This window comes from Hemiscyllium ocellatum, chromosome 14, assembly GCF_020745735.1.
Source record: "Hemiscyllium ocellatum isolate sHemOce1 chromosome 14, sHemOce1.pat.X.cur, whole genome shotgun sequence".
Taxonomy (NCBI): Eukaryota; Metazoa; Chordata; class Chondrichthyes; order Orectolobiformes; family Hemiscylliidae; genus Hemiscyllium; species Hemiscyllium ocellatum.
The window spans coordinates 34,119,120-34,146,783 of NC_083414.1; the positions used below are offsets into that span (position 1 = coordinate 34,119,120).

Sequence of the window (27,664 nt, forward strand, 5' to 3'; positions counted from 1 at the left end):
TAAGCACTAACTCTAATCCATGCAGGAGAAAGGTCCCTGGAACATAACACTCCACAAGTACTGCCAGGTTTGCAGAGTTTCTCCAGCAATTTCTCTTCTTGTTTCAGAATAGACATGTTAATTAGTAAGCTAGTTGAGCACTTGAAGCAGAAAGGCACAGAATGCATTACAGCATTAGATGGACAATAGAATGGAAGCTAGTATGGAGGATAAAACACTAGCCAACAGCCTGTTTGTGTGCTGTAAATTTTATGTGATTCTATGTAACTATAAACCTTATGCATTCAATAAAACTTACAGAAACAGAAATACTTTTATTCCAATGAACACAAGAATAAATGAAGTGACAACCCTTTGAAGATCAGTCCAGCCATTACAATAAAATGGTATCTGCAGTAAACATTCAAAGGAAATCAATTGGAACATATATATAATTTTTGTAACCAGTTTGTAATAGTTGATAAATGGGGAAAATAAGCATGCTGTAATTTTAAAGGGGTCAAAGCATTCTGTAATAATGTTGTGCAACAAACTCCACTCGAAACAACAATGTACCTAATGAGAAGTTCCAGAGACTGATGCCTTGTATCACCTTTTATGTGTTAGCTCATCTGTTTTAAATTTAAGGAAATACATCTGTGAAAGTGCTCGAGAAACATTCTCACTACAGCAGCTATAACAGCACATTTTCCCAGCAACTCTTGGCAGGGATGTGCAACAAGAATTGTTCCTGGATGTTCCACGGAGCGAGGTCACCACAGAACTCCACAGTATGTTAATTACCCCTGTAAGTGGAGGAGCACAAGGCAGCTACAAACATTCCAGACTGGGCTTCCTTAATGGGCTTTCTGAGTGGACTTAAAACTGCAATGGAAAGGGCATCACTTAAGAACCAGTTTGATCAACTCAAAGCCAATATTCAAATAAAATGAGCTGAACAGAATGAGTCACTGCTAATGTTGTGCTGGTTTAAGAGCACTCTCTTCATTCTGATTTCTTTAATATAATTGTCCAGCTTAATTTTCAGATCAAAGATCCACAAATACAAGTTAAGCCATTGCTATTTTAGAAACTCACTGCAGTCATTGATTCAAAACAAAAGGTTCTGCACTTCAAGTATTAGGATTAATTATATGAAAATAATGCAAGTTTATGGAACCACTTCTTTTTGTATTCAAAAGTAAAGAAATTCTCAAGTTATCTTCTGGTTATCAATGATTTTGCACCAAGTTGGAAACTTCTATTGAGATCCATCAGCAATCTAAATCTGTGATGGATTAACTGTTCAGTCATTGTCATCAGAAGAAAGTTCTGAATTATTTTAAACAAATACATACAATAAAAGTCAGTTGTTCTCTTTACTCTTCCCCAATACACACACAATGAATAACTAAGAGGGGGCAGAAAACAAGTTGTACCCAGCATTGCAATACCTAAACCACCAATTGGAAGATAAACAGTAATTCACATTCAACTCCTTTTCTGAAGGTAACTTGCCAGGTCTTCATTCTACAATACAACATGACTGAAAAATCAAAGCACCAAGCGCTGGAGAAACTCAGCAGGTCCGACAGCATCGCCGCAGAGAAAAAACATTAATGTTGAATCAGTCACACTATTTCTCTCTCCACAGATGGCAGACATAGTCACCGGTGAGGTGCCAGAAGACTGGAGATTGACTAACATGGTGCCACTATTTTAGAAAGTTGGTAAGGAAAAGCCAGGGAACTATAGACCGGTGAACGGACTGGAAATGACATCACCACAAACCCCAGGAACCCCATCCAGGAGAAAGATATAAATAGAAAGCAGGAGACAACAGCTTCGCTTCACTTGGAGGTCGCCACTGATGATGTTACCTAACCAGGTAATGAAACATCTGGATATCAAACCTACAGCTCAGCGAGCAAACCTACACCCTAGACCGGTGAGTCTGACATCAGTGGTGAGCAAGTTGCTGGAGGGAATCCTGAGGGACAGGATTTATATGTATTTGGAAAGGCAAGGACTGATTAGGAATAGTCAGCATGTCTTTGTGCATGGGAAGTCATGTCTCACAAATCTGATTGAATTTTTTGAAGAAGTAACAAAGAGGATTCATGAGGGCAGAGCGGTAGATGTGATCTATATGGACTCCAGTAAGGCATTCGACAAAGTTCCCTATGGGAGCCTGGTTAGCAAGGTTAGATCTTACGAAATACAGGGAGAACTAGGTCGAAGGTACAAGACAGTGGGTGGTGGTGGAGGGTTGCTTTTCAGATTGGACGCCTGTGGCCAGTGCTTTTTGTCATTTATATACATGATTTGGATGTGAACATCAGAGATATAGTTAGTAAGTTTGCAGATGACACCAAAATTGGTGACGTGGTGGAAAGCAAAGAAGGTTACCTTGGATTACAATGGGATATTGATCAGATGGGCCAATGGACTGAGCAGTGGCAGATGGAGTTTCATTTAGATAAATGTGAGGTGCTCCATTTTGAAAAAGGAAATCAGAGTAGGACTTATACACTTAATGGTAAAGTCCTGGTAATGTCGCTAAACAAAGAGACCTTGGAGTGGAGGTTCATAGTTCCGTGAAAGTAGAGTCACAGGTAAACGGGATAGTGAAGAAAGGATTTAGGATGCATTCCTTTATTGGTCAGAGTGTTGACTATGGGAGCCGGATGTCTTGTTTGGCTGTACAGGACATTGGTTCGGCCACTTTTGGAATATTGTGTGCAATTCTGGTCTCCCTCCTATAGAAAGGATGTTGTGAAACTTGAAAGGGTTCAGAAAAGATTTACAAGGATGTTGCCAGGGTTGGAGGATTTGAGCTACAGGGAGAGGCTGAATAGGCTGGGATTTTTTTTCCCTGGAGCATCAGAGGCTGAGGGGTGGCCTTATAGACGTTTATAAAATCATGAGGGACATGGATAAGATGAATAGACAAAGCCTTTTCCCTGGGGTGGGAAGAGTCCACAACTAGAGGGCATAAGTTTAGGGTGTGAGGGGAAAGATATAAAAGGGTCCTAAGGGGCAACATTGGTGCATGTATGGAATGAACTGCAAGAAGAAGTGGTGGAGGCTCATACAATTACAACTATTTAAAAAGCATCTGGATGGGTAGATGAATAGGAAGGGTTTAAGAGGGATATGGGCCAAGTGCTCAAATGGGAATGAATTAGGTTAGAATATCTGGGCAGAATGGATGGGTTGGAACAAAGGGTCTGTTTCCATGCTGCACATCTCTAATGACTATGACCTGCTGAGGTTCTCCAGTACTTTGTCTTTATTTCAGATTTTCAGCATCTGCAATGTTTCGCTTTTATCACAGAAAAGCATTCAGATATTCTCAGTAGGCACAGGAGCCTTTTTGTAACATTCTAGCCTTCATGATTCTGGTCAATTAGTTAATAATTACAATCAGGTTTGGGGGACAGAAACCAGAAAGAAACCCATAAGCAATCTTAGATGGTCCTGGCAATCTGGACAAGCACATCTGGAGGAGGCACCAGCGGTTTGATCAGCTTGAGCACTGGGTAGAATCACAACAGTGCATCAGTGAGGTTGAGTGTTACTGGATAGCATGTTTTTCAATGTAGTTACCCCACAGCTTAAGGAAATGCAATCAGCGTGATCATCATAGGAAGGGTGGCAGGCAAGTAGACAGTGAGGAAAGCTCCCGAGTACATCTCCCTCAAGGTTGTGTGGACTAGAAAGTGCCCAGAGTGACAGTGTCTCTGGTGAGTGCAGCCAGAGCCCTGCTGCACAAGTCAGGAGCAGAAAGAAATGGAAAGCAATAGTGGTAGCAGATTCAGCAGTGAGGGGTACACTGGCAGGTGGTTCTGTGGCTGAGATAAGGACTCCAGGGTGGTGTGCTGTCGTCCTGGGGCCTGGATGTCACCGAATGGCTGCAGGGCATTCAGAACAGGAAGGGCAAATAGTCAGAGATTATGTTTCACACTGAAGCAATGACATAGGTAGAAAGGGGAATACGGTCTTGGAACAAACGTTTACACAGCTAGATAGCACATTGAAAAGCAGCATCTCAAAAAGTGCAATCCCTGGATTACTCTGGGTACCGCACACAAGTTAGCACAGAAACAGGCAGATAGAACAGATGAATGTGTGGTTGAAAAGTTGGAGCAGGAGGAAAGGTTTCAATTTCCTGGATCACTGGGTTTGTTTTCTGGCAAAGGTATACCTGCACAATGGGCCAATGGGACCAACATCCTTATGGGGCAATCTGTTCACGTGGTTGGTGGGGGTTGAAGCCAATTTGGCCAGGGGGAGGAATACAGAGTGGAGATATTATTAGGGGTGACATATACAGCGTATAGAAGAGGAACCAAGTCAGTCTAGAAGTGCTATATTTAGTCAAGTTAAGACACGAGGGAGCAGGGCACTGCTGGATGGCATTTATTCTAATGGAAAGAGTCTTGCGAGTAAGGCAGTTGAGTTGTGGCTTTGGGTTAACACATGGGGATATGATATCATTGATATCACAAAGACATGGTTGTGGAAGAGACAGGACTGGCAGTTCAATATTCCTGGGCAGAGAATCTTTGGGCTAGATGGGAGGGGTGAAAAAGGACATGGTATCACAATACTGATCAAGGAGTCAACTACTGCAATAAGGAGGAATGTATCTTAAAAAGGTTTCTCACACGACGCTACGTGAGTAGAACTTAAAAACACAAAAGAGTCAATACCTTTGCTGGTCAGTCAGGGAAAAATGAAAGACAGATATTTTGGCAGACCTCAGAAGTACGAAAATAATAGGGTTATAACAGTAGGAGATTTCAACTTGCCCTATATTAACAAAAAGTGTGAAAAGGTTTAGAGAGAGTGGAATTCTTAAACTTTATCTAGGAGACAGTTTTAAACCAGCAGCTCGGTCTTATTTAGGAAAGAAGGTCACTTCTTAAAGCTAGCCAAGTGGTAGCCGTGGCAGAAGGAGTACATTTAAGTTACTATGGAGAAGGAGAAAGTTAGACTGGAAATAAAGCTTCTAGATTGGGAGAAGGCTGATTTTAATAAATTAAGATCTGACCAAAGGGATCTGGCCTGGGAGCAAATACTTGTGGGAAAATCCACAGAGCAGCAGCAGATATACAGAAGAGTAATGGAAAGTGTGTAAGGCAACACTACCATGAAGGGTGGGACCAGCAAGTCTAGAGAACCCTGGATGTCAAAGGATGCACAGGATTGGAGTAAAAAAAAGTTTATGGTAAATATGGATGGTAAATACAGCAGATACTGCATAGCATAGAAACTGTCGTGGAAACTTAAAATAAGAAGAGGAGAGCCAAGAGAGGATGTTAAAAAGGCACTGACTGGTAACATTAAGGAAAATCAAACAGCATTTTCTAAGTATATTAGGGGCAACAGAAGAACTGTGGCAGAGCAGGGACCACTATAGTTCAAAGTGGCAATCTTGTCTGCAGCCAGAAGACATAACTGATTTTAAAGTAATCTGCATCTCATTGTAAGATGGACGCTATAAGTAGTGAGATCAGAGATGGGAACTGTGATATACTTGAACAGAGCGCGATTAATGGTTTTAGCAAGCGTGAAAGTGGATAAATTCACAGGCCCAGATGACAAATCTTCAGAAACAGTTTGAGAGGATTTGAAGAAAATCATTTTTCACCAAACGAGTTCTGGTTACAAGAAACTGTAGTGTCACATCCCTGCTGTCTTTCAGCAGAGAGATGGAAAGACAACAGTCCCAATTCTCTCCCAAAAACAAAACTAAATTCCACAAGAGAATTATTTTTGTCATACCAGATCCAGGATTCTACTTGTTCAATTTCTCATCCCAAACTATCCTCGCGGAGGTGATAATGCACTGCCTTCATGAACTGCTGCAATCCAATGCACTTCCCATTCAATAATCTATGTTATTAGTGTCAATTAGGAAAGGCAGCAACTAGCAGCAATGAGATAACTACCAGGAGCTGTTTTCTTTTAAGGTGTTATTATAGTTGATAACCATTGGCTAGGACACTAGGGAGGACTTTCTTGTCCTTCGCAAATAATACCATAGAAACTTTTATGTGCACTTCAGGGACAAGACAGAGCCAAGGTCCAGCACCTGAAGTGAAATAGGAATTGTCCAACACTATCATTCACTGCATTGGAGTTTCACCATACGTTTTCTGCTCAAATCCCTTGAGAGGGGTTTCAACCCAAAATCTTAAGTCGTCAAAGCTGGGTGACCTACTAACTTCTGAATGCGGATGAAAGGCACAATGTTTTATTGCCTTCTATAAAACTCATTTTTGAAGTATAGCATATTGTTGATCTGATTTCGTACGCAAAAAGAAAATTTTTGTGTAGCAATTAAGAAAATCCAAGGTTCGAGAAGAATTAGAAACACAAATTCAAAAAGAAAACAGTACAAAGTCACTGCCTTAATATCATCATCCCCATGATTCACATTTGCGTGCTGTGCTGTGGCAAAATATTAAAATCAGACCATGTACTGACTGTTAATTGTTCAAGTGCTGACTGACTCATGGGTTCCCCAATTTCAAAAATTACTAAAGCTTACTGAAAATTATTGTACCAATTGATACAAGTCATAGAGTCATAGAGATGTACAGCATGGAAACAGATCCTTCGGTTCAACCCATCCATGCCGACCAGATATCCCAACCCAATCTAGTCCCACCTGCCAGCACCCGGCCCATGTCCCTCCAAACCCTTCCTATTCATATACCTATCCAAATGCCGCTTAAATGTTGCAATTGTACCAGCTTCCACCACTTCCTCTGGCAGCTCATTCCATACACGTACCGCCCTCTGTGTGAAAAATTTGCCCCTTAGGTCTCTTTTGTATCTTTCCCCTCCTACCCTAAACCTATGCCCTCTAGTTCTGGACTCCCCGATCCAAGGGAAAAGACTTTGCCTATTTACCCTCTCCATGCCCCTCAATTTTGTAAACCTCTATAAGGTCATCCCTCAGCCTTCAATGCTCCAGGGTGAAGAATAATTTCTTCATGCAAAGAGATACGGAATGGTGGAATTCTCATCCACTCCACTGCACTATACGTTCTCAATTGTTGAATGTATTTAAGACAGACGTCCATAAATATTTGGATATCTGGGGAATTAAGGGATATGGTGGTAATGCAAGAAGAACAAGCTGAGGTAGATCAGCAATGAGCAACCAGGTTCTAAAAGCTAAACGGTCTCCTCCTGTTTCCAACATTATGCACTAAATTATATTCATATAGAACATGAACAAAGAAATACTTCACAATGCATTTCGTATAAAAAAGGGTTTTGAACAATTAAATGAATTGGCTGCAGACCACAAAGATATTGAAGGATATGCTGATCACATGCACAGAAAGTTGCTTGTCTTGTAAGAGACCACATATTTTCATTTTTTGGGGACAGTAAATGGAAGTTGTACAGCTATATATAAAACAAGGGAGTTTTGTAACTTGAAAATCAAGTGTTGCAAATTTTTGATCTGTGCAATACAATGTTGCCGTTGAAGCAGCAAAGGGGAGAATTTGAGTTCACAGAGGCGTCAAAAAGGCAGAAGCCTAACTCTGAGGCAGGGTGTGAAAAGCTCAAAGTGTTAGCGCAAGACAGAAAAATATCCAGAGCCTGCAAACCAAAGGCATCCAATTCTCTCTCTCTCTATAGGAAAAGACAGAAAACCAAGGAAATTTAAAAGGAAGAATTCCAACATAAAAGAACTTGGTCCACCTGGTAGAACTATCAGATCAAAGAATAATCATCACCATGCAGATAACAGCAAATTATCAATGCTAAAAATAAAAAAAAAGAACATTTAACCCCATCCTTGAAATCTGGACTCTTGTTCTTCTGAATTTTGCTTACCCTGTCAATATTCTAGTTCAACTCACAGTAATTGTGTTAATTTTTTGTCTGCTTTTATTCTTCAGTTATAACCAAGTGTTCCTTCAACTATTACAAACCACATTTTTCTGATCCTACCATACATATTAAAATCAATACCAATTGATACTAATGCAGTTGCTTCATTACCTAAGTGAGAAAATATTTTCTGCAAAAAATGATATTCAAGTACAAGCACAAGAAGACATGATTATTTTTAAAATGACAAACACCCATGGTTCCCAAACTGTTTGGGGTGCACACCACTGCTCATTTACAAATATTCTGCATATTCCTACAGGCAGTTTATTTTTTTAAATTATCCTTCAATGATAACGTTTCCTAAATGGTTATAATTACAGTTTACTGGTCCATGTGTCTCTCATAATGGTTTTACTTTCCACAAAGCTTCCTCTCTTGCCAGCATCACTCCTTCTACCCACTCACTCAATACTTCCGAAACCTCAGACCTACACTTATATCTTCATTAAACATATTCAGTGAGGCCAAGTGCCCCGGCAGTGCCCTGATTCCAGAGTCAAGTAGTTGCTTCTACCACTCAGACAACTCGCACAGCCCTGCTGTGTCACAGAGAAAGAGAGATAGCACAAGATATCAACACAAGAAAGCATGCAATATGAGAACACAAGGTGAGTACAATACAGAGAGAAAGAAGTGACAGAGGGAGAGAGAAAGAAGCAAGAGCCGGAGAGGAAAAAGAAAATGAGACTAGTGCCGAGGTTTAGACAAAGATGGATTTGTTTTGGGGGGGGGGGGGAATGGAAAGGAAGGGAAGGGAAGGCAGATAGAGAAATCATACATGTAATATCACAAAAGGCAAAGGGAATGGCAATATTATCGACGAGATGTCAATTCTTACTTCAAACTTCCAGCAATCAACAAATTAGTCAACAGATGAAATACTAGCAAGTGTTACTTGAAATAGTCCTTGTAATACAAATTATTCAGCTTGAATTAGTCCAGTTTGCTCAGAACGCTTCAAGGTTTCCACTGGCACCACAGCTCTCTGGGCAACCTCATGAATACAATGCTTATGGTCATCACCGCATACATATATACAGCTGGCAGACTTCCAGATCCACTGCACGGAAGGATACCTCAACTGGAACCAGTTAGGAGCATCTTAACCTCGGGTTCCAAAGGTAGCTCATCAGGATCCCATCCACAGCATCAATAACCACTGAAAAATAGTCTACTTCAAATATTCCAACCATCATTCAAAACCTGGTAGACTAATCAAGCAACAGTTTATGAAATTTCATATTAAATATTTATATGATACTTCTATAGAAAGTATGACAGAACTACAAATGAATAGAATTTCAAACCCACTGCATCAATAGTTCAAAGCAACAAAAAAAAACACAATGGACCTTACATTGTTGGTTTTGTAAACTTCATGGACATGAAAGCACAAACAAGGTAAGAATTCTCTAGCATGCTCGCCTGATGTATGTATTTTGAAGAAAACTGTTGTTACTGAAATTTTAAATGTTTTCCAACAAGGCATTTGTCACCTTTGGGCGGCATGGTGGCACAGTGGTTAGCACTGCTGCCTCACAACGCCAGAGACCCGGGTTCAATTCCCACCTCAGGCGACTATCTGTGTGGAGTTTGCACATTCTCCCCGTGTCTGCATGGGTTTCCTCCAGGTGCTCCGGTTTCCTCCCACAGTCCAAAAATGTGCGGGTTATGTGAATTGGCCATGCTAAATTTTCCATAGTGTTAGGTGAAGGGGTAAATGTAGGGGAATGGGTCTGGGTGGGTTGCGCTTCAGCAGGTCGGTGTGGATTTGCTGGGTCGAAGGGCCTGTTTCCACACTAAGTAATCTAATCTAATTTTCTACACCATACAATATACATTCAGCTACCATAAAATATTATTGTGTTTCACTACCTTATAACACACAAAGCGTAACTATGTAGTGTTTATCTACAATTATGGTCAATTTATATACAAGTTCTTGCAAGTCCACAAGCTAACAGATCCACGTAATGCTTACCAAGATTCCATTGATATTACGGACAAGTCAGTACTGTCATTAGGCTGACAATCCAACAAAGACAAACCATAGGCTGCTTTGTGGCTGGGAAACTTAACCCTCAGATAGAAGATGCTCCTGTCCGTTAACAACTTATCATTGCTCATCGGGATAAGATCATCCAATGCCCCCTCATTTACTTCATTAAAGTGTCAAGATATACTACAAAGATCCAAAGTGTAACAGACAGAAACTATATACTGAAAGGTTTATGTACATCCAGTCTCTGAAGCCGCAGCAAACTCAGGGTAAAACAAAACTGCTTTGTCCTGCACTTCTGTGGCTGACCTTTTGGCTCAAAGGTTACTTGAAGTGTCCATAACCCCACTGATACCGTAAACGTACGTCCTGCCTCATTGAGCCCTTAAAGGATGATATAATTACTTTATTCATCAGCTACATCCAGCACTCAACACAATGATTAATGTTTCAGTAGGTATTTTAACTACTTTACTTGAAATATTCTGCTCAGGGGAACTCTTTTAGAGTATACACATCATGCCATAAACAATACAAATAATTGACTCTAATATTTCCCACTGTAAAAGAACACAACTAGATAATTTAACATTTCTAAAAAAAATTCCAAACTGAAGACAGAGAATGACCAGGAAAAAGAAAGTAACAGTTGATTAAAGTCTGATTTTGAGGCTTTGGAGAAAGAAGAAATAGGACCCTCACACCATCCTGATTGCTGAGGAACTGCACATCCATGGTGAAGAAGCAACAGCCAGTGCCAGCAAACTGGAAAGCACCAGAAAAATGGAGGACGTAAATGGAAAGGGACTGGACAATGGGAGATTGGAACTTATGGTGGAGAGAGACAGAGAGAGGGGGATAGACATAGAGATGGAGAGAAAATCTCAGAATCCTTACAGTGCGGAAAAAAGCCATTCAGTCCATCAAGTCCACACCAACCCTCCGAAGAGTATCCCACCGATTACCACCCCTATAAATCTGTATTCTCCATGGCATATCCACCTAGCCTGCACATCCCTGGACACTCTGGGCAAGTTAGCATGGCCAATCCACCTAACCTGCACATCTTTGGACAGTGGAAGGAAACCAAAGAATCCAGAGGAAACCCAAGCAGACATAGGGAGAATGTGGGTTGAAATTGTGGTGCTGGAAAAGTACAGCAGGTCAGACAGCATCCGAGGAATGAAGACGAGCTTATGCCCGAAATGTTGATTCTTCTGCTCCTCAGATGCTGCCTAACCGGCTGTGCATTTCCAGCACTACACTCTCGGCTCTAATCTCCAGCATCTGCAGTCCTCATTTTCTCCATGGGGAGAATGTGCAAACTCCACACAGATGATCAATCGAGGGTGGAATCAAACCTGGGTTCCTGGTGCAGTGAGGCAGCAGTGCTAACCACTTACCACTGAGCCATCGTGTGCTGTCCAAAGGAGACAGAAAAAGGGTTGAGGAGAAAGAGTCCACAAGAAATGGCAGAATTAGGCCACTTGGCCCATCGGGTCTGCTCCACCATTCGATCCTGGCTGATAAGTTTCTCAATCCATTCTCCTGTTTTCTCCCTGTAACCCTTGATTCCCTCACTAATCAAGAACCTGTAGTTATCATAAGTACTCTCAGTGACTTGGCCTCCAAAGCCTTCTGCAAAGATTCACCACCTTCTGGCTGAAGAAACGCCTCCTCATCTCAGTTCTAAAGGGTCATCCTTTCACTCTGAGGCTGTGCCCTTGGGTCCTAGTCTATGCTGCTTGTGGAAACATTTTCAGGGGAGAGGAAGAGACATGATCATGAAAACTATTGGTTCATGTTTGATGGTGGGGGTCATGTTCCAGAAAACAATAGCACTGTCCTTATCAGCAGGTTGATAACAAGTCAGGGTTGGATCTGACAGCATGAAGAGCAGCAGGTTCACTGGAAGACAGATTAGAATGGGTGAGGAGGGCAGAAAAATGAAGGTGATCAACGTCACATTGAAAAAGTTCTGCTCCTCTCTCCAACAGGATTTCCATTTGAATCTTTCTTCTTGTTCGACAATAACTTCTTGATATTGGCATTCAACTTGCACCCATTCTTCAGCTGGGATAGCTCTGCAGCATTTACACATCAGCAAAAAGTTCAATTAGCAGCGCAAATATGATTTAAGTTCTGTCCCAATTTTGACTAATTTGACCTCTTCTCTGCAGAAATAACACTGAGGAAGCAGAGAAAAACACAAATATCTGCAAGTGAGAGGACACAACCAGCAGAAAAAAATAAGCAGCCAAAGCACTCTACTCAGGTACTAAGGAGACGAGGAGAAATTCGAATGGAGGTCTTGAAAATTCCGAAAAGGTTCATTAGGGTCTAGATAGAGAAACTGTTTCCACGTGAATAAAATATAGCTTTCAATATGCCACATGGAATTGAAGAAGTGTATCTTCACAAGGTAATAGCAAAATACATACAAAAGGCCACCAGTACAACAGACTGGGAAGAAGCAAGTAGAGTGTGAGGGTCCTTTCTAGATGTGAAAGGCATACAGCAGTTTGGCCCAAGTAGAACCTAAAGCTTTGAAGCAGACTATGTAATTTGAGGTAACTTCATCCAAAAAAGACCTTCAATACTTTCAACATTGAATGTGGCTTTTGTTCAGACTACAAATTGAAACGTGGGTGTGTTAATTTCCCCTCATAAGCAGCATTAAATTTTGTGGTACTCTTAAAACTGAAAAGATTCACTGCCTCTCTTAACCGCAGGATTGAATTATAGATATCAGCTCAGTGGAGTGTACATGCACAGTGAACCAACAGGCCACCCACAGAGCACTTATTCCTCTCCCTCCACAGAGTCGAGACTTGCACTATCACATATCTGGGCTCCTGGCTAAAGTGACAAGGCTGTTGGTTGTATCAAACCTGAGAGATGTCCTAGACACTTATTTATGGGCTTTTTTAAGTCAGACCCATGGCAGTACTCGTTTCTGTTTACAGTGAAACCAAGGCATGAACCTCTGTTAGCTCATAAGCTTCTACTTTTCCTGTGTGCCACAGCTACTGAGGCCCTTATTTTCAACTTCGATCTGAATTAGATCAATTAATGGAATGCTACAAACAAAACTACAGTTCCATTTTGTCATCCACTGGGCATTTCTTTTGTTCCTCCCTTGCAGTTGTTCCTGTAACTTCTGATTTTTGTGATCCTTCAGAGGAGGAAGGTAAGAACTAGTACAAAAATTAAAACTGTGTTTGCATACATCACATCTCTGTGATGAAAAGTGTTTTGTAACAAATGAATACAATGGGCATTCAAGTTGCAACAGAAATATCTAATTTCAACAAAGTACAACCAAGTACATTGTAGTAATTGTCCAAGTATCCGTAAATTCTGGAAAAGTTCCAGAGGATTGGAAAACTGGCAACAAAACATCTTTATTTAGAAAGGGAAACAGATAAAAAAAACTATACATTAATTAAATTACGATTAGATTAGATTAGATTCCCTACAGTGTGGAAACAGGCCCTTCGGCCCAACAAGTCCACACCAACCCGCCAAAGAGTAACCCACCCAGACCCATTTCCCTCTGACTAATGCACCTAACACCATGGGAAATTAGCATGGCCAATTCACCTGACTTGCACATCTTTGGACTGTGGGAGGAAACCGGAGCACCCGGAGGAAACCCACACAGACACAGGGAGAAAGTGCAAACTCCACACAGACAATCGCCTGAGGCTGGAATCAAACCTGGGACCCAGGTGCTGTGAGGCAGCAGTGCTAACCACTGAGCAACTGGCCTGTTACTGGGAAAACATTAGAGACAGTTATGAAGGACTGTAATAGAGAACATGTAGAAATATGTAACATACTGAGCAAGTAGAATCAGCAGGACTTCAGGAAGGAGAAATTATGCTTGACAAATTTACTAGAATTCTTCAGGGGATTACAAGCAGGAGTGATAAAGATGAAGGATTGAAATGTAATATAGTTTAAATTTTCAGTAGATATTTGATAAAAGTACCACATAGATCTTAGGCTAATTAATAAGATAAGATCGTATGAGATTGAAGATAATATATTAAAACGGATAGAGGATTGGCTAATTAATAGAAGACAAAGTTGGGATGTGGGGGCCATTGTCAGGATAGTAACCTGTAATGAGTGGAATGCCTCAGATCAGTGCTAGGGCCACAGTTATTTACAATATATATTCATGACTTGGATGAGGGGTGTGAATATACTACAGCCAAGTTTGTGGTTGACAAAATAAACAGGTGGGAAGCGGTGAGAATGACTCAAAGGCTCTACAAAGGGATATAGACAGGTTAGGCAAGCGGGCAAAAAAATGGCAGATGGAATATAATGTAGGAAAATGTGAAGTTGTGCACTTGGACAGGATGACTGGAGGAACTGAATATTATTTAAATAGAGAAAAAGTGCAGGAAGATACTGAACAAAAGGATTTGCAGTCCTTATCCATGAATTATATTAAAAAAACTAGCATCCAAGTTCAGCAGGTAATAGGAAGGCAAATAAATATTGGCCTTTATTTCAAAGGGAATGGAACATATCAGTAGCAAAACTATACAGGTCACCAGTCAAACCACAGCTGGAATACTGTGAACAGTTTTGAGTCTCTTATCTAAGCAAATATTTTGGAGTCAGTCCTAACAATGTACACTAGATCCCAGTTATGGAGGGACTCTCACGTAAGGATGGGTTGAATTGGTTGGTCCTATACTCACTGGAATACAGAAGGATGAGAGACAGCCTTATTACATATCCACCTCAGCAGATAAACACATTTGTTTAGCACTTCCTCAGAAAATCAACAACTCTGATAATGCATCATGCCCACAGTATTCAGTGAATTGTCAGCTTGGATTATTTGTGGAGACCTTTTGGAAAGGTTCAAATCCATAGTCCAGAAAATCTGCCAAGCTGGCAACAAAGGTGATAATTTACTCTGGCATCCCTGTGCCTCCACATTGGAGTGATGATTCTTGATGGATCCACCTGTACAATGGGCAGTAACAGGGTATTTCATCATGGGAGTATAACAATTCTACATGACATTAAATGCTTCAGACAATTTTGGTACCACTGAGTCAGTAGGTTTTACACTCGAGCCACACTCAGAGATTTAAGTACATGTTAGAATCATAGAATCCCTCCAGTGTGGAAACAGGCCATTCAGCTCATTGATTTCACACCAACCCTCCAAAGAGCATCACACACAGAGCCACTCCCCCTATCCTATCCCTGTAACCCTGCATTCCCCAGACCTAATCCACCTAGCCTGCACATCCCTGAACTTTATGGGCAATGTAGCACAGCCAATGCACTCAACCTGCATATCTTTGGACTATGGGAGGAAACCCACACAGACACAGGTAGAATGTGCAAACTCCACACAAGCGGTTGCCAGAGGATGGAACTGAACCTGGGTCCTGGTGTTGTGAGGCAATAGTGCCAACCACTGAGCTGCTTGCGTTCTAGGTCAATATTCCAGTAGAGTACTGAGGGATCACCGTCCCCCTCAATTTCAGACTTCATTAGAACAATTGGCAGTAAAGCACATTGGAACATCGGAAAGCCACAAAAGATTTGAGGGGCACAATTATGCTTAAATGTACATATATGCCAATATCCCCTGAGTTATCATTTGCTTTAAGAAATAGGATCCATCTGTGGAAGCTTAGTCTGCAGGCAAGAAATCACCATTTAGGCATCAATTTCTGCAACAAAAAAAAGGCTACACCTTCCACATGATGAACTATGGAAGGTGGCTAGCTTGGAGTTTTTTAGATTGCAAGTCTTTTAGATTAGCTGTTCAAAATCTCTATGCATCTCCAGTTCACAGCATAACAAAGACAGCAATGCTTAAAAATGCAAGGAGGTGGCTGGCAAAATCACGCTCACAAGCTCCCAAAACACCTGTAATTACTGGAAAACCTTCCCACATTCTCCCCCCCTGCCCGCGGATGCAGTAAATGATGTGTGTGGAGGTGCAGGTGAATTCGTGGCAGATGTGGAAGGATCCCTTGGGGCCTTGGAGGGAAGTAAGGGGGGAGGTGTGGGCGCAGGTTTGGCATTTCTTGCGGTTGCAGGGGAAGGTAAGACCACTCCCTCCGTGACTCCCTCAACAGGTCCCCAACCCCACCAACCCAACCTCCACCCCCCGCATCTTCCCCTGCAACCGCAAGAAATGCAAAGCTTGCGCCCACCCCTCCCCCCTTACTTCCCAAGGGATCCTTCCATATCCGCCACAAATTCACCTGCACCTCCACACACATCATTTACTGCATCCGCTGCACCTGATGTGGCCTCCTCGATGTTGGGGAGACAGGCCGCCTACTTGCGGAATGTTTCAGAGAACACCTCTGGGACACCTGGACCGACCAACCCAACCACCCCGTGGCTCAACACTTCAACTCCCCCTCCCACTCCAACAAGGACATGCAGGTTCTTGGACTCCTCCATCGCTAGACCATAGCAACACAATGGCTGGAGGAAGATGCCATCCCGTATTTCCAATTCCTCCGCCACATCTGCTCCCAGGAGGACCAGTTCCACCACAGAACACACCAGATGGCATCCTTCTTTAGAAACCACGATTTCCCTTCCCACGTGGTTAAAGATGCCCTCCAATGCATCTCGTCCACATCCCGCACCTTCGCCCTCAGACCTCACCCCTTCAAACCTTAACAAGGACAGAACCCGCGCTGAAAATGTGTTGCTGGTTAAAGCGCAGCAGGTCAGGCAGCATCCAAGGAACAGGAAATTCGACGTTTTGGGCAAAAGCCCTTCATCAGGAATCCTGATGAAGGGCTTTTGCCCGAAACGTCGAATTTCCTGTTCCTTGGATGCTGCCTGACCTGCTGCGCTTTAACCAGCAACACATTTTCAGCTCTGATCTCCAGCATCTGCAGACCTCACTTTTTACTCAAGGACAGAACCCCCCTGGTGCTCATCTTCCACCCTACCAACCTTCGCATAAACCAAATCATCCGACGACATTTCCACCACCTCCAAACTGACTCCACCACCAGGGATATATTTCCCTCCCCACCCCTCTCCGCCTTCCGCAAAGACCGTTCCCTCCATGACTAACTGGTCAGATCCACGCCCCCCCAACAACCCACCCTCCCGTCCTGGCACCTTCCCCTGCCACCGCAGGAACTGCAAAACCTGCGCCCACACCTCGTCCCTCACCTCCATCCAAGGCCCTAAAGGAGCCTTCCACATCCATCAAAGTTTTACCTGAGCATCCACCCAAAACGCTTTTGCCCAAAACGTCAATTTTCCTGGTCCTCAGAAGCTGCCTGAACTGCTGTGCTTTGCCAGCACCACTCTAATCGAGAATCTGGTTTCCAGCATCTGCAGTCATTGTTTTTACCATTCCAAAATTACACAATTTGAAATCTATAGTCTACGACATCACTACTTTGGAGTATAGATCCCATCACCACCTGTCACAGCCCCCTGCATTGAACTGCAGTAGTAAATGCTGTTTGCGACCCTCAAGATAATCAAAACTGTTATGTGATCACATTCTCTGGAATTCTGAATTTCAAATATTACATTTAGCTTGTTTTCCCTTGCAGTACCAGTAGATGGCAGTCTAATAGAAGTTCCCAAATTAATCTGTACTGAGTACAGTGTCTATATCACCTGAGTACCTCAGTTCCTCTTACACCTTACACTTCAAATTTCATAACCCAAAAACTTTGAACTCAAATTTTTCAGAGTTGTTTAATTTTGTTTTTCCCCATTCCAATTCTTGAATTTCTTTCTCCCCCCCACTCTGCAAATATGTACAATTTTTTTGCCCTGCTGCAGTTAGTTGCTTCACTAGCTGTAACATTCAGACGCTGGTATAAAGCTTCATGCCAAGCCTCATTACCCCAGACCATTCAGCCCACTTATGGGCTACCCGAATCGAACATGCAACACATACGTGCTGACTTTTCTCCACAAGGCAGGAAAGAGGACATGAACACTGTATCGTAGCTGACTCCACCATACCACAGTTCCACACCCATACACACACATCCCCTCAGCCCATCGAGTGCAGCAATATAACTTTGTTGCCCAACTCCACTATATGATTGAGCCCACAGTGTATTTGACAAGATACATATTTATCACAATTTAATTGCATGTGATTAAAAAGTGTTGCTTGTTCATATCATAATGGTCATTCCAGTCATTTTATTTGTTTTATTTCGAACATCACATTTGCAAGGTTAACATTGCTTTTTCTTTTGGAAAAAACCTTCCTGCAGTAAAACACATGACGTTTCGCAGGAGTGACAAAATTAAAGTAAATGAAAGTATTAAGTCATATGACCAAAAGTTTGATCAAAGAGGTAAGTTGCATCTTGAAACGTATTGTAAAGAATTGCTAAAGGTGTAGGGATGGGATTGCTGAGCTTTGGGCCACACAATAGGGTGGCACAGTGGCTCAGTGGTTAGCACTGCTACCTCACAACACCAGGAACCTGGGTTCAATTCCAGCTTCAGGTGACCCTCTGTGTGGAGTTTGCATATTCTCCTCACACTTGCGTGGGCTCTCTGGGTGCTCTGGTTTCCTCCCACAGTCCACAGGTTAGGTGGATTGTCTATGGGGAATGCAGGGTTACAGGAATAGGGTAGAGTAGTGGGTCTTCAGAGGGTTGGTGTTGACTTGATAGACTGAATAGCCTGCTTCCACACTGTAGGGATTCTATGATTCACAATGGATGAGTAATTAAAACAGAAGATGCTCAAGAGATCAATATTACATACTGAGGTGGGGTGTGTGGATGGAGGAAGTTACTGAGACTGGGAGGGGGCAATCCGTGGTAGAATTTGTAAACAGGAATAAGAATTTTAAATCAAGATATTGTTTGACCAGGATCCAGTGTCAATCAGCTAGCATACAGGTGAGAGGAATGGGACTTAAACACAAGTTAAGAATTTGGATCAATTTTGGTTGACCAAGTTTACAGGCGGTAAATCATGCTAAACCAGCTGAGGATATATTGGAGTAATTAAAACAAAAAAATAACAAGGACACAAATAACAGCAGGTGAGCTGACATAAAGGAACAGAATCCAGCAGTGTTAGGGAGGTGGAAATAGATGGTCTCAGTGATAGCCTTAATGTGAGATTGGAAGCTTATCTCAGCATTAAATATCTCCAGGGCCACATGTAGTCTGGCATAACCTCAAAATGTCATCAGGGAGAGGGATGGAGTTGGCAGCCAGGGAACAGAAATTGGAACAGAACCAAATATAATGGCTTTGCCCATTTCACGACTGAATTGAAGAAAATTTCTGCTCATCCCATGTGGGATGTCAGGTGTGTAATCTAATAATTTATTAATAGTGGAAGACTTATGCGGACGTGGAGCTGGGTGTCAGGTAGAGTTCAAGTCTGGGGAGGCAGAAGCTTTTGGGTAAGTTTAGTCAGTTAGGCTAATAGCAGGGAGAGAAGTGAAAGGTTTTCACTTTTGGGACAAAGAAATCCGTGAGCTTCTCCTCCTTCGCTTTGAGGACCAGGGTAGAAACAGTAGGGGTTTAAGATGATCACCTGAAGATAAAAATCAGGAATTATTTTTGTATTCTGACATGATCCTGGAAGAGCGAGCAGTTTAAGCTGAATATACAACATGACACAGTTGTATACGGGGCAGACAAATAGTCCAACAACGAATTGTTATATTAGCTGTGTACTACATCCTTTGGAGGTTGCATCCCTTTGACTCAAGGGATCAGAGACAAACAACGCATCAAATTAACAGTCAAGGGAGTGAGACAGACTAACGGTTTAATTGAGAGCCAGGGCAAAGGTGGAAGTAAAGACCTGATTGAGCAAATTAGCAGCTGTAGAATGCTAGGCAGTTGGAATTTTGAAGTGCAGCTCTCCGTGAATTGGTGGATTGTTTTAGTCCAGATAAGGATCCAAAAGGGAGATGGATTAGGGCACGAATGTGAGACATGGGTGGAGAGTGATACAAGGGACAAAAGATGATCTTGTTTATGATTGACAAAAGGGATTAGCAATAGGCCCTCAGAGAAAAGCTAATCACTAAGGCCTGTGCCTTCAGGGAGCTGGGCTTGTGCAGTCCCATCTTCTCAAGTGACTGTCCAATACCTCAATATTCTCAGAAACCACTCAGCAGTGGGCATTCTGCTCCAGAGCATGTAGTAAACAACCTATCATCTTCAAGTGCAAGCAAGAGTCCATGCAGTTAGTTGTTGTGGCAGTCAGGATGCACTGAGCGATGTAGGCTGGACCATCCTAAAGTATGCCCTCGTAAAGACATAGAGTATTTAAGACACCACATGAAATGCGAGATTGTGCTAAATGTGCAAGGGAGATGGAATGGGGCATTTCTTACTGAAATGGAATGAAAAGCTCACATGAAGTCAGACTGCTTCTTGGAAGGCTGACCTAAGGAATTCATTCTTCAATAAAAACATTAAACATTAGCACGTAGCATCAAGAAGCATTGGACAAGTACAATAAACTGGAATAGGAGGGGTAAACTCTGTTGAAGTGATATATAGCACAAAAGAATGTGGTTGCTGGATGTCAGTAATCTTGCAGGAGTCCCTCAGGCTGTGTTCTCAGTTTAACTACATTCAGCTGCTTCATCAATGACCTTACCTCAGAAGTGGAGATGTTGATGGATGATTGCACAATGTTCAATGCAATGACTCCTCAGATAATGAAGAAGTCCATGTCCACATGTACCAAGACCCAGACAATATCTAGGCTTTGGTCTGAAAGGTTGCAAATAACATTTGTGCCACACATGTGGCTGGCAATGACTATCCCCAACAAGAAAGAGGAGCTAATCACGGCCCCTTGACATTCAATTGCATTGCCATTGCTCAATCTCCCACGGGCCACTAACCAGAAAGTGAACCATATAAACACCATTGTTATAAGAGCAAGTCAGAGTCTAGGAATCTGCAGTGAGCAATCGATCTCCTGACTCGCCAAAATCTGTCCACTATCTAAAATGTACAAGTCAGGAGTGTCATGAAGTCTAGACTAGATGAATGCAGCTCCATTAATGCTCATGAAACATGACACCATCCAGAACAATGTAGTCCTTGATATCAAATCCATAAACACTTCCTCCCCAACCAATGCTCAGAAGTGTATATCAAGATGCACTGCATAAATTCACCCAGGTTCCTCAGACAACCCTTTCTAAGCCTATGATTACTACAGTCCAGAACAGCAAGGGAATTAGGTACCACACTTACGAGTTCCTCGCCAGGATATTCACCATACAAACTTCGAACTAAGTTTCTTCAGTGTCACTGAGGCAAAATGCTGAAAGTTCTTCTCTAATGACTTTATGAGTCTACCTACAGCAAATGAACAGCAACGGTTTTAGGCTGTAGCTCACTATAGTCTGCACAAAGGTAGCTAGTGCAAGGAAATAAATGCTGGCTCAGTCAGTGATACTCCTGAATAAACTCTTTTTTTTAAAAAAAAGAGGATATGCCGACTATTTTATTCTCCCTCCAGAGATGCTGCCTAGCCTGCTGAGTATTTTCAGCAAGTTCAGTTTAAATTTCAGGAGTTCTAACATCTGCAGTAATGTGCCATCCTATTATGTGCTCAATGGTGGTCATTTGTAAATGCAGGTAGTTTAAATTTAAAAGGAGAATTTATAAAAGGAGAAATTATAGGGCAGGCCAAACAGAGAACAGCCAGGGAATTCCTAGAGGCATGGCACTCATCCACAAATTCTATCTACAGACACATCGAACTAGACCCTATATACCGACCACTGCAGCGGACAGCAACTGACAACCGGAAGCGGCAGATTCAAACCAGTATAAATGCCGGAGGAATCAGCACAGAAGCGCTTCACAGGAGGCTCCCAAGCACTGAAGATGTCACCTAGAAAGGGGACGAAACGTTTGCAACAAAAACTCCCAGCTCGGCAAACAGAACCACAACAACAGAATTTATTACTCAATGAAAAGTATACTCAAACAAAGCACTAATCTTAGGATGCTGCTGTCAAGATCTCACATCAGCTCAGGTTTGGGCCATTAACGCTGATCCAGACAACAATGTCCACATCCCACAACGTAATCCAAAGAAGGTTAAATTAAACAGTGTTGATTGTATAACAATGAACCAATGTGTATGTAACCATCTGACATGGCTGTGGTTATAAAGTCTATCATCCTGAAAACTAAGCTTTCATAGTGTTTAACAAAGAGAGGGAATACAGTGAGAAAGTTACGAAGTTTTTATAAAACCTATAGTAAAGAGTTCTATTTCAGAGCGACAATCTCAGTTCCAATCACTTGAAAAATGGTGTGCGCACATGCGGCTGTGTATGGTGGGGAGAGAAACAACAGAAGCACCAGGACCCAGCTCTGGCAACCTGCCACTGATCGCAAGGCCACATGGGTTGACAAACATCAATTGGCTGGCCATGAATGTGGATTTAGATATTTAAATGGCCAAAATGAGTTAAGAAGAATAAGGGTAGTGAACTCAGGAGAGAGATCACAATGCGTGGAGATGGAGTTTGAAATTCCAATGTCAAGAACTCATTCAGTGCAGAGGCAGAGGAAGGAAGGAAAACACAAGAAACCTTGGTCATTCATACATGGGAGAAGCCAGAAAAAAAATTGATTTTGCACAAGAAAAAGCTACAAAGTTACAAGATGAAACTTAACATTTTCAGACCTTTCACTTCTCACCCTGGTTTTCATGATGAAACAGGCATAGGAGTCACTAAAGAGCTTCCAAATAATATTTTGATTTTCTCTGCTGTTGTTGGGAAATATCCCAGCTAATATTACATTTGCTGTATTGGGAAACAAATCAATACCTTTGAGATTATCCACAATATAACTTTAATGCTGTGCCTTCAATGGACTCTCTTCCTCCTCTTAAGTTCCTTTAAACAAGTCATACCTTCTGACTGTCAGATTACAGGACACTGGTGAAACAGAACTTCTAATTAGTGAAGTCAATCTCACAGGGGCTCAACGTTCATATCCTCACTGTCTCATCCGCACTTAAGACAGCAGGAGATGAAAGTAACATGTAAAACAAAGGTATCAAGTTTTCACTCATTCCAACTTTTGGGAATGAGAGCTGTCTGGACAATCAGACCCCCCACAGAGATAGAGGGGAGCAGCAGAGTTAATTTACACAGTTACATGGCATTTTTGTCTCAATATGTTTGATACTGTAAATTCCTACTCTACAGACCGTATGAAGTCAACAAAATCCAGTAGATGTAGTACAAGGACAATTCATGCATGAACACTGTGATTTAAAGGATTCCAGAGTTTACACCTTTGCAGATGCAGCTGCCCTGAAAATGGCACAGATTTCACATTAATCTCTTCACACACTTCGCATTTAAAAAAACTAAAATCATCACTATGTAAAAAGCATGCATCCAGGAAAGCATTTTGCAATATCAAAACCAACCTTTCTAAAATACAGAAGTAGGTATAACAAAGCAAAACTGATAACAACAAATTTGGTAGTATTCATTTTTGACTATTCTGAAACTGCCCATCTTTTTTAAAACTAAATACACAGCAATTATTGTGCATACCTAGTTCTAAATAATGACTTGTCATTAAACATATCAAATAATTCAGAAATAATTTGGAAATCTCAGAACACACTAATTTAATTCATCAAGTAACTAGCAACATAGTCAGCACGAAGATGGCTCATAATAAATAAATTTAAATCTCAGGCTGAAGTTAGATGAATCAGCACTTCCAATTGTGTTTTAATATCTTCTATCATTATAGGTTTCTTTCACATCTTCAATTTGAAGCACAGCCTTCCAAAGCCACTATGTGCAGCTACCAATTTGTTCCTAAAGCTTGGAATGTCTTTATTAAAAAAAATCAGAATGGGCTCAAAATCTTTCTAAAGGCTGCCCTGATTTTGTTATTGTAAGACATATACTATACATATAAATTAGTAAAAGTATGCCATAATGCCACACACACAGACCACTCATTCACAACTTTCTATAGTCCAATTATTCCCTGATGTCGCATTTTGAACAAACAGGATGAATCAGGAGTTCTGAAAAAGACACAAGAGCATTTTTCCCTCCCCTTTCTAGACAGTGAAGCATGCCTTTCCCCAATTATCATGGCTAAACAAAACCACTAACATTCCCTTTAGCAACATATAAAACTGAGGCAACTCAGATACTGGGAACGAAGATGGGAAGATAATTAGAAACAGTCGACTAATAACTATGCCGAGAAAAAGAACTTCTGCAAAATTTTAATCCCTACAGTGTTTTCCTGTAACTAGCTGCGTAAATTGAGGAAGAAATTCAGACACACAGTGATGTTAATCAATTCAATTTGCTTCAGAAATGTGACTGCATACAAGGCTTCAGGGAAAAATGTGTTTCCAGTATAACTCAATATTCTGAGCTTTCGGTCTCAAGAAAACAAAGACTTAGAGTCTGTAATGTTCCAACTCCTATAAACCCCAGATGTACTATCAAAAATAACATTTAAAATAATTGCTGCCTGATAATTTTCTGTAATTGCTACACTTCAGCAATGAGCTGCCCATCTCCTTAGTTAGCCTTTAAACAGCTTAATAATTAAAACCACCTATGGCATAAATTTGTTGAGCAGATTAGCCGGACAGAAAGAAAATGCTTTATTACAAGTTTCATATGCTGGAGACCACAGGACAAATTTCTACAGAACACTCATGGATTGCCCATGGCATTACACATGGTTAAGTTTGGGACCTATACAGTTTTTGATGTTTACCATCGTCCCATGCAGCTGAAAAACATCACTGTATGTCGCAAATTAAAATCAAGTAATGGTCACATGACTGACAGTACTCATCTTGCCATATCTTACACCCAACAGAAAAAAGTCTCAAAGAAGCAAAGAAGGATTTTGATACTTTCACCGCTATCTAATTTCTAATATAAACCATGTTGGGTTTTTTTTCCGCATCTTAACTTCAGATTATATTTTAAAATTCATTCATGGGAAACACCTGGCAAGGCTGGAGCCAGCATTTATTGCCCATCCCTATTTATCCTCGAGAAGGTGGTGTGCTGTCGCCTTGAATCACTGCAGTCAGTTTCCTGCAAACAGGCAACTCACAATGCCATTAAGAATGAAGTTCAAGAATTTTGATTCAGTGACGCTGAAGGAATAGCAACATAACTGCAAGTCAGGCAGGTGAATAGCTAGGAGGGTAACTTTCAAACGGTCATGTTCCCACATACCTGCTGCCCTTATCCTTCTACACAGTCGTGGTCGTGAATTTGGAAAGATGTCAAATTCTCAAATTTTATCTTCCCTATCTGAAAATTACTTTTTTTACAAAAAAACTAATTGGGGTACCCCATTAGTTCCCCACAGGGGGCTTCCAGCTCTATGCTAAGCCTGTCGTTCATGTAGTGCTTAATGTTCTTCCTCAAATCTCCATAAAAGCACCTTGAGCAAAATGTGTCAGTTAATCCATGTCCTCAAATATCCCCTCTGAATCACAAGTATCAATCCCTTCAGTTACAATACTTGACAGTTATAAAAAAATCTAAAAATTTTAAAAATTTTAAGAAGTGCCTTACAGTTTGCCACAATAGTGTAACCCTTCCACAGGATATGCTTAAACTGCATTCCCTTGCATGTAGGAGCTTGTGAGAGAAGCTAGTAATCACAAATATTTGAGGGGAAGTACATTTTCAGACTGTTTACAGGCAGCAAACTGCAATAAACAATAATTAAATAAAATGACCCAGATCATCTACTTTTGTGATGCTGGTTTAGAAAACAAAGACTCACATTTAGAGAGCATTTTCATGATCACAGGATGTCTCAAAGTACTCTGCAAAGTGTGCAAGTGCAGTTTCCATTGTAATGTAGGAAACAAGACAGCTAATTTGAGCTCTGAACTCTCACAAAAAGCGATGTGATAATGACCAGATAATCTGTTTCTTACAAGAATAAATATTGGCCAAGTTACGGGAGGAAAACTTCAGTACTCTTTGTGAAAATAGTGGCACGGTGGCTCAGTGGTTAGCACTGCTGTCTCACAGCACTAGGGACACAGACAATTGCCTGATGTTGGAATTGAACCTAAGTGGAGTTTTTACATTCTCAGTATTTGAGTGGGTTATCTTTGGATGTTCCAGTTTCCTCCCACAGTCCAAAGATGTGAAGGTGAGGCCATGCTAAATTGCCCATAGTGCCCAGGGATGGGTGGGTAAACCATGGGTAATGTGGGGTTATGGGAATAGGTTAAGGGGGTGTTTGGGTGGCATGCTTTCAGACAGTCAGTCAGTGTGAACTTGATGGACTAAATGGCCTGCTGCCACATTGTAGGGATTCTGTGATCGCGCTATGGATTTTTTTTTTGCATCCACCTGAGCAACCATACTGGCCCTTAAATAAGGTCTCATCCACAAGACAACACCCTGACAGTGCAGGGGTGTCTCAGCAACATGCTGGGGCGTGAGCCCTAAGGGATAAATGCTGATCCGGGCAAACAAACTACAAAATTAGAAACTATCACAGTCAACTCTATTTTTAGGGCTTCACTTTCATTAGTCATATATAAACTGTCCCCTTGAATTCAAGGTTATTAATTCATGGATGTGTGACCTCCTACTACTTCCACCTATTGGAAGCAAGGAGCAACTTTAGATTGGTTTTGCAGCAAGCGCAACATAACATACAAAAGCAGCACAGGGTTATTAGCCTTATTAGAAAGGTAGAGAGAGGGGAGATATCTTTTCTGTTGTAATTTTCCTCAGTAACATTTAGTCAATATCAACTTCAAATTGTTACAGAAGTCTTAAAAATGTGAAATCTTATACAGTCATTTCAGTTGGTCACTGAGAGAAAAGGGAGTGTATTCAAGGACCAGAAGCTCAAACCCAAGACCAAATCATAATTTACCAGGAAACAGTATTCCCTACTCTCCAATACGCCTCAGAAATCTGGATGACCCAAAGAAGGCACCTCAAATCAATGCAGAAGTACCAGCAATGGTATCTTCACAAGAACGTCCAAGTCCAGTATCAATGATGTGGTCCAATAGCAGCATTCTCTCCCAAGCTCCTCTGGACAGGACAAGTCATGTGGGCCCAACAGTAGAATCATAAAGAAAATATCCTACTCAGAACTCATGCATGACAACAAGATATTGGAAACAGACAAGTGATGCCCTCAAAGCATCCCTGAAGATGTCAAATATATCTGATACATGGGAGGCTCTGACTTGTCACCGAGAGAAGGCTGATTTGGGAAGGTAATGAACTCAAAGTTCAAGGGAAAACATATTGAAGGGACATCAAGGCAACCAAAGGGGCATGCAAATAGAGTCAAAGAGTCATATCTAAACAACCCATTCCTTCAATTCTGACCTGTGGCAGAATCTGCAGACAACACCTTGGATTACTCAGCTATTCTAGAACATCTGGATGTAGGTTTGCTCACTGAGCTGGAAGGTTAGTTTCCAGCTCAGCGAGCAAACCTACATCCAGAACCTCAACCTGAGCTACACATCTTCTCAAAACTCACTAATTCTAGAACATCAAATCAGAGTGAAAATAAGTCAATGTCAATCCTGAGGGACTGCCTAAGACAGTTAGAAGGTGCAATGATAGAGTTGATGACTTATTGCAACAATTAATCTTTATCAATCAATCAATCTATCTAGAACAGACTAGACATGGTGCAAAGAAAACTACAGCACACTTATGGAGTTACAGATTCATACAGCAGGGAAACAGACCCT

General features: G+C 41.5%; 1 protein-coding gene across 3 annotated transcripts in view; it reads right to left on the bottom strand.

Moving 5' to 3' along the window:
* The window catches only part of LOC132822339 (ERC protein 2), an 820,981-nt gene that overhangs the window by 634,814 nt on the left and 158,503 nt on the right, over positions 1–27,664 (bottom strand). The gene's annotated exons all lie outside the window — the stretch shown is intronic.